Consider the following 9560-nt stretch of genomic DNA (forward strand, 5'->3'; position numbering starts at 1 on the left):
AAAGAAAATATAAAAACCTATATAAAATGACTTTTTTATTTTTTTATTTAAAGAAATTCATTAACAAAAGTAAGCAATACTTAAAAATTTGATTTTTCAACACTTAAAAAAAGGGAGACTTTGTCATCCCAACAAACCTTGGGTGGGAATTAGTCTTTTGGCCCACAATCAATTCAACAAAAGGTCATCAACGTATATCAATTTGGTATTACGATAACCACTACTCCACCGGAAGATTCTAAATTTTTTCCTTCGGCAAAATGTCCCGCGCTACTACCTTTTTCATAACTTAAACATCCATGAAAAACCAGTATCGGTACACTGTCTGTCCACTGCTTCATGCTGCACCTGAACCATCGAAGTCCATAGTCTTATCTGCTGTCCGGAAATTTAAACTCGTATGTCTGGGGCGTCTACATTTGTGGAAAAAGTGTGTAAGTTTATTCCTTCAACAATTTCCAACCACTGAAAGATAAAGTAGATTAAATAAAATCAGGCAAAATGTCATCACCAAGAATGTTGCAGTGATCATCTTCCCCGCAAACCATCTTCCATGAAGAGCTCGTTGGGCACTCTTCGCAGCTTCAGTATTTTCAAATCGCAAATACACAAAACCAGCACTATTCCTGTTTACAGAGAAGAAAAATGAAATGAGCAACAATGGTAAAGCATTGCAAACAGAGATAGATCTTCCAAAAAGGAAACAGGGACATGGTGAGAAAATATTAAATATATATGCTCATAACAGAAAACCGAAGTCTCAGAGATTATATTGAACGCACTTATCAACATAAATGTGCTTCAATTTTCCGAACTTCGAACACTCTCCTTCAACATCTTCTCTAATATCCACATCGAAGTGTTCATAAGTCTGCCACATTTACATGTTAAAACAGGACCCAAATTAGAAGCACCAAAAAAATAAAATGACAGATTCCCAAAAGCCCACTAACCTCATTTTTTGGATCAAACATATTCTTCAACAGAATAAATTCACTTGGAACACCGATTGTATTAATAGTAGTAATGTGGGCGGTGGGCACTGGAAGATTTGCAGCAAGTTGTCCAGGAAGAGTAGGAACAGAACCCTGTAAAAGAGCAGGAACAAGGGAAGAAACCGCAGGTGAAACTCCAAGAGCTGGTGCCACTGGTAATGTAAGGCCCATGCTATTGATAACAGAGGTGCCTAATGAACTAGTTATGCTGAAGAAAAGGAAGCAGATGTAAGAACACACCAAATATAATAGGAAAAAAAAGAAAAAAGAAGGTGGTAGTCATACCCTGAAGTACTGCCACCGCGATCCAACTTCTGCATAAGAAGTGCTCGGGACTGTGCATTCAAAGACTGCAAATTGTAAGAACATAAGATTAGTTTAACTGGAAAATCATTTACACACGATACAAATTCTGAAGTGAATTAGAATAGAAAAAGAAAAATTACGACGACAACAGCAGAGACAAAATCAAATTCAAGATATGAAATATGAAAATTAGAGTCCAAGAAATTAAAGACAATTAAACAGCTTACAACTATGCATTTCCAAGATATTATCATGCATTCAGGCAGTCCAAATTTCAGAAAAATCAAAATGCAGAAGTACTAAAATCACAACCGATGACTAGGAAAATACGAAGGACACCTCTCTTTCTTTCCTGAATTTTAATTTTTATAATAACACTAGATTTTTTTTAAGAGACATCAAGTAACATGGAGCCTGCACTATTTAGGAAAGTCAGCTCTTATCTAGAGGGCCAATCGTATTATAATTAACATAAACAGATACAAAAGTGACGAATTTATCACTGACCAAACCACCACCTTCATCATCATCAAAATCACCAGTATTTGCCCCAATATCTTGCATCCCAGTTTGATCAGTAACAGCTGATACCTAAACAACCAAACAAAAAGAAGATAACTTTCCAAGTGAGAACATCCATGAAAACAAATTTTCACCAAAGTTCATGCCATAGAAAAACAACAAGGATCACTCACGCCATTTTATACGTATCATTTAAATACTCAAGTAATATGAAAGACAATGACATTAGTTGTAATTTATTCACTCCTTCACACATCCAGAGAATTCATGTTCCAGGTGACAAGACTGTAACATGAATATATAATTAGACAACTTCATATCAATATTTAAGTCAATTCAACTGCTCAATTCCAGGATTTTAATTCATCTCCACTAACAAGTTCACTTAGTGGAACTCCAAAAAAAGTTAATTTAATAACGGGAAACAAAATAACTCAGACTTCTTCCTGCATACAGGTATTATAAAAATTACCAATGAACATAGGCATGCTGACATACAAAAGCATGATATTTTCTTGGTCAGATAACAAGCCACAGATTTTGCATTGATGGCAATGAAGAGACAATACCTTAATCACCCAGCCAGCAATCTCCAGCTGTCCATTCAAAAACAATGCATTTCTAGCATCTTCAAGACGTGAAAACTGCAATAAAAAAGCTTATACAATTAACCTATAATCTCAAGAAGATCATTCAAATATGATTAAAATTAAAACTGATAAATAGGTAAAAAAAATTTACAAGCTTTCTTATAGAACTTTGAGACCTATGGGCTTGTTGGAGACTCAAATAAAAAAGAAAGAAAAAGAGTCCCACATCTAATGAATAGAACATAAGAGAGTGGTATATAAGTGTTGTGGATTGAACCTTAACACAAGCCAATTGGTTTTGTGTAACATGGGTTTCAATCTTCACTTATAAGCCCAATATATATTTCCGATATGGTATCAGAGCATGAGCCAAACGGCAGGCTTAACAACCTAAGTGTTTCTAGATACAAGTAACAATGCACCCAGCCAAAAATCGGCTGAGCCGAAAGACAGGTCTAACAGCCTAGGTGCTTGCACTTAAACGGGGGTGTTGGAGACTCAAATAAAGAATAAAGAAAGCGAGTCCCACATCAAATAAACTTAAGTAAAATGAGTAGTATATAAGTGTGTAAATTGGACCTTAACACAAGCCAATTGGTTTTGTGTAACATGGGTTTAATTTTCACACTTGTAAGCTCAATATATATTTCCGATTTAACACTATTTCATTTTTCAATCAATTCATGGTTTTGCACATCTTCGTAATGGAAAACCCACAATAGCAATTTAAGGGTTCTTCATCAAGCATAGATGCATTCTAACCAGACTCACCTGAACAAAACCAAAACCTTTGCAATGCCCAGATTCGTCAAGAGGCAATTGCACCAGCTCTACAGAACCAAATGGTTCAAAAACCTGAATATTCATCACAAAAGAATGTATAAGATGAAATAATAGAAAAATATATCAAAAAGTATGCTTACAGGGAACATCTCCATCCAAAATTACCCATAACAGCAACCTCAAACAAAAATTACAAATTTTCTCTCTTCAGTCATACAGTATGAGTGTCACACTCTTTATGGTAAAAGTAAATCAGAGAAAGAAATTCTTACTTGGCGAAGTTGGTCTTCTGTCATGTTAGAATGCAGATTGCCAACATACAGTCTTCTAGCTCCTCCTGAATAGGGACCAGTCAGTCCACCCGATGCTCCAGCCACAGCTATAGTTGACTGAACAAGATTTTTTTCAGCTTCTGATGGTTTAACCATCACAGGTTGACCAAGAAGAAGCTGCCCAGAGAGTGCTATTGCCATAGGGACAGTCATTACATCATAAAATTCAATATACCTGCAGCCATAAACATTGTTTGAAACTAGAGTTGACAAAACACATGCACACATACCCGTGAACATATAGACAGAAACAAAAATAAATCCACAAATTATAAGTCGATAAGTTGAGATAAATAATACCATAAATTGCAATGTTCTAATAAACCTATAATTAATACAATAAACCCCTGGGATTACACTAACAACTCAGTGTTATAAAAAAAACAATGTCTACTATGTTTCAACTGACAAAAGACAAATGTACACCATTTTACAATCAAGTTTAATAGTTTCAACTATTATTATTTGAATTTTGAAATGTATGCTAACCCAATCTATAACTAACAATTTTTGTGTTCATAGTCTCTATAACTAACAATTAATGCGTCCATAGTCTCCTTCCAAGTGCTGTTCTCTTCACAAGGAAGGAACAATACAATATGAATACTCCCAAAAAACTAAACAAGTTACTTTTAGTCGTAAATGATTTAAATTACTAAATGGGCACATTATACTGCCTAGTTTGTTACCCATTCTTGGGGCTGTCTCCTCTCAAATTTCTTTATAGGCAGCATATATAATCAGCCATTTTGTTTTGCTTGCTCTTTGAGAATCATTTTGAGAAGGTTAGAATTGTGCAGTAACGGTATATTAGAACTTACCCAACCCCTTTGGATCTCCTTGAATTACGGTCCATTATGAGGCGTACATCTCGAACCTGAATATTGTAATATAAGCACCATACGAAAAATAAAAGAGTTGAAATGTAATAACATTTACTTTTACTTTACATGAATATTAAGAAAATGATGATAAAACTAAAGATTCATAAACATGGATTTGTGTTGATTTCCTATCTTAAAATTCATAAGCATAAAAATGAATGATAACATGGACTTTAAAATCAAAGAATTATGAACGGGCAAGTTAAGCATCCAACTCCCACGAAAAAGAACTAACTCTGCCAGCCCTTGAGAAGAACTCATAAACATCTCTTTCATCAGCCTTCAAAGAAATCTGTCATATGTTAACTAAAAATTATAAATCAGAAACATCTAAATTAATATAAAATAAAATCAACAAACAAAATGCATGTGCCAAAGAACTTTTGTTACCTGATATGCAAATACTGTCCTTTGATCCCGTTCAGGATCAGCCTCTGGCTCTGCCACGTCATTTTTCTTCTCTTTATGTCGTCTACAATGGATGTAAATGTAAAATAATTGATCAAGTAGTTCAATCGGTCACAACATGTTTATGTAAAATATTATGGATACCAAGCCCAACATACAAGAACATTCATAGAGTAACAGATCAATAATTTTTTGGTCTTTAAATGACACTTTTTTTGGTATTTTTCCTTAAATTATAAACTCAAGGGAGAAACCCACAAACATCATCAAATATATCTCCACTATGAGTTAAAAAGCTGATCCCATGTACCATAGTCCTGCAGGGATTCACACTGAGTTAACATGAGAAGACCAATGAATGCACATGATAAAATAAAGAGACTTTTCCATCTATGTCAATAAGAACCAACCTGGCATACAATGCTGCAATTAAGGAAAATGTGGACAATGAGACCTAATGTTCTCCCAAAAAAAAAGGGACAATGAGACCTAGTGAAGTACAAAAGCCAAAACAGATTTTGCATCTAATAAATATCATAATATTAAAAGCATAGCACCATCAAGTTGTGAAGATGGAAATGCCAAAGGATCTAATTGCCTTATTTGGGAACCTGTTAAAAATTATATTCCAGTTGGAATCAGTGTATTCCCAGAATATATAATTAAGGCGAAAATAAGAAACAAATTTAAACATGCAAATAGGGCTGGATCCGAGCCGAGCCGAGCTCCGCTCGGTCGAGCCCGAAACGAGCTTGGCTCGGTAGATTTTTTTTTAATTTTTTTATACAAAACGGCGTCGTTTTGATTAATATATATTAAAAACGATGTCGTTTTGATAAGGAAAAACGAGCAGAGCAAAACGCGAGCCCGAAACGAGCTGAGCTTGAGCCAAACTCGAGCCGCTCATATATGAACCGAGCCGAGCTTGAGCTGGCTGCGAGCTCGGCTTGAATCCAGCCCTACATGCAAAACACTAATGTCCTTTTATAATGGTTGGATTACTGAAACATACAATATCTTATATATATGGAGAATATTTCATACAGACTGTATGTATTGTAACGCTTATATACACAAAGACAAGATGATTTACTATAATTAATTAGCAGACAGAAATGAAAAGTTACACAATTTGCAAACCAATCAGAACCTTTTAAAAAAATTTTAGAAAAAGAGCTAGAAAAAATTTAGAGTTCACAATGAAAAGGTTTGAGACTACAGAGATACATGTGAACCAAAGGATATGATGTGGAAACCACAAAAATTTTCTCCTTTTTCAAGTTTTAAATAGGATAAAAAAGAAAGCAGTATACAGGGAAAAAAAGAGTAAAATAAAGCCAAAAATATTTGTTAGCAAGAAAGTATTTAAAAAATGTCTTTTAATGATGCTGAATAAAACAAAACTTTGACTCTGGCAAAACAAGGAACAGAAAGCAATTTGAAAAATCAGTTCGGAGCATATGGTTAATCAATGACCATAACTTCAAACTTGAAATCTTAATATATCCTGCACAAAAAGAAAAGAGAAAAATCTATGGACAATCCTGTAGTCACTGAACATTGAGCTTCTGACAAGCATCAGAAGATGAAGTTCTCTAAAGCAAAGCCATCATACCCTCACCAGCATTTCTGCAACAGAATAAAATAATTAAGCAAATGATTTCAAAGGTGGAGGAGAATGACAAATTGCTACTGGACATAACCACCCCAGTCAAAAACTCCACTGAAATCCTCAACTTGCAATGCAAGCCTTTAAAGTCTAGGAAGAAACATATAAAACCCATGACTTGAGTTCCTGTGCCTGGCCCAATTGCCAGAGGGACCATCTGAAGATTGCTCTAGCGAATCTGCGAGTTCCCAGAATCTAATATTCAATAACCAGAATTTTTAAGATTGTTTAAATAGCACAAGTAACTGCATGAAACTTAAGAAATATTGATGAGAATGCTTAGAGCAATATAAAACTCGTCAAGCAAGAATTGTACTAGGAGGAAAATTTGACGAGCAGATAAGTTGGATCAATTTCAAATTAAATGTATATCCTACAGGACTGAGATGGAATCAAAGGCAAATTAAGGGGAAATAAGTTCTAGACGTTTTGGAATAAGCAGTGGAATAACAAATCCACAAAGATTAAAAAAGTGAGCACAATAATCAGCACTATATCAGAAAAATAAAAGAAAAAACTAAAGCATCATAAACTTCACTGATATGTGTGCATGTGTGTCAACAAACTTCCACATACAACAATAAATTAAGGCAAAGCAACTAGTAAGCACTAATTTTGAACTGGGTGGTGAATGTTGACACCAGATGTTGGTTGAGCAAAAGGCCCTTGCTTAAAACCAAAAGTTCAACAATTCAAATTTCCTTGGAGCTATCTGCTTGGGATATTATATCACACAACTCTTACAGCTACAAACCTTGTAAACTCTAGAAGGGACCTCATTCTTTGACTTTGGTGAACACATAGAAAACATCCAGAAATTTTGGGGTGAATATACGTATATATATGAGCTTACACATTACACAGGTTCCGAGGAAGATAGCACCACTACAAAAGGGTTCTAATCCTTCGGAACACAGTTGTGTTAACAATCCAGAGAGCCATTCCCCAAAAAGACATGAACACTTCCCCTTGACATACATAAAATGCTGTGCTTAGTTTAGCCTTGTTAAATTGTGCAGTACTAACTTTTAATTGGAAAAAAATGTGAAAAAATAAAGGTTTCTGAAAACTTTGCATTAAGAAAATATTATAGTCACACAACTTCCCATTGAAAAACCGTTTAACATAAATGATGTTTTGCTGAACCTAATATTTAACACCATTAATTGGCTACTTCAAATATTAGACTAAAAACATCCACAGATCACATAATGTAAACAAGGTTTTGCCAAATCTAACACAAAAACCTTTCTAAGCTACTTTAAATAGCAGACTGAAAACATCCACACAACAGAATGATCGATCCATTTTTAACAGAACAAACATATACCACACCAACTTCTATAATAGAAGCCATAGGTTAATTATTTGTTCTTTTATAACTACTCAGGCGGTAAATATGCTACTTCATGTAGCAAATGCAATCGATTTTCTTTTTTCAATCTAACAAGAAATGTAATCATGATAAATAAGTTTGATCCAACATCAATCTGCAGACTCCATAACATACAGTCTGTAGTATGATTTATTACATACATAAGAAGGCCAAATTAGACAACAAAAATAAGAATACCTGATTTCTTTATCTCGATCCCTTATATCCCTCTCCTTTTCTCTTTCCCTAAGCTCCTGCTCCCGACTACTCTCTCTTTCATCCCGATCACTGTGATGCCTTTCTGATCGACTCCTACTGCCACTTCAATATGACAGCTCTCTTTCCTTCTCCTTATCGTTTTCCTTCTCTCTTTTGCCATCACACTCTTGCTCTCTTCTGCCTTTATCATGATCACACTCCCGCTCTCTTCCTTTTTTGTCATGATCACGCTCCTGCCCTCTTCTGTCTTTGTCATAATCACACTCCTGATCCCTATCGCTGTCCTTTTCCCTCGAATTCCTCTCCTCTCTATACATATCCCTACCTCTCTCTCTATCCTTCTGTTTCCGGCTACTCTTGTATCTATCCCTCACTTCATCTCTAGACCTTGAGCGATGACGGGATAAGCCCTTTTCTTTCCTTCTATCACCATCACGTGTCTCATATCTAGATTTGGAGCCCTTCAAGTGATTCCCATCATCATCATCATCATAATCTTCGTCTTTCTCATCACTCCTATGCTTTGAACTCCGACTACGTTCTCTCTCTGCAGATTTCCTAGCTCCACCACCACCACCATTTTCCTTTTCCTTCCGTTTCGAAGGCTCAGGATTCTCAACCGTTTTCTCCAAGTATTCATACTCATCAAAATCCATTTTGCTCCTTTCTAACCAAACAACCCGCGGAACAGCTTCCCCGAGAAACCACACCTGTGCCGCTAAAACCTTAATCCGAAAACAGCTCCTCTATTTCCTAAAAATCAAACTGATACATACAAAAAGCGAAATCCATTACTTTCACAAGTCTCTAGCCGCATCCATACAAAAATGCATGTACAATTTTTTCTCAATGAAAAATTTTAACTACTCACAGTCACAAACGCAAAATTGTTAAGTTAAAATAACTTCAAGTTCTGATTACAAATTTATAATATTCGATTTAAACAAAGAGAGTAAATCAAGTTAAAACATCAGGCATTGTGTTTCGTTTATGAGTTAATTAATTACACTAACCTGAAGATCGTGATTAGCAGCAGAGAGGAAGCAGCTTAAATACAAGTAAAAACGACACAGAATATGAGCTCAAATGTGTTTAAAACGCAAGGATTTAGACAACGTCCGGGACTACACTCTCTCGCACTCGCGCTTCCGCTCAACTTTCAGATTTTGAGCCCGGGACACCGGTTGGCTTGTTGGGTACAGGTTCGGAGCCCCGGATTATATGACTGCCCAATCCATGGCCCATATGAAAATCCAAATTAGTAATAAATCCAAAAGTGATACATAAATCTAACTTTCTCATTAATTTAAAATCACTTAATTTTATAATGATATATTATCTTATAAAAAAGAGATTTAGAGATAAGTAACGAGAGTATTGAAAGAAAAAAATAGAAAAGATAAATCCACCAACAAGCAGAGAATGACATCGAAAATAAAATTGTTTGAAGAATATGATGCGACAATATTTGGTTTGG

General features: G+C 35.2%; 1 pseudogene; it reads right to left on the reverse strand.

Annotated features, from left to right (window-relative positions):
* Positions 1-50: 50 nt before the first annotated feature.
* On the reverse strand, positions 51-9285 carry LOC123213611 (annotated as a pseudogene).
* Positions 9286-9560: the final 275 nt, after the last annotated feature.

This window comes from Mangifera indica, chromosome 4 (assembly GCF_011075055.1).
Source record: "Mangifera indica cultivar Alphonso chromosome 4, CATAS_Mindica_2.1, whole genome shotgun sequence".
NCBI lineage: Eukaryota > Viridiplantae > Streptophyta > Magnoliopsida > Sapindales > Anacardiaceae > Mangifera > Mangifera indica.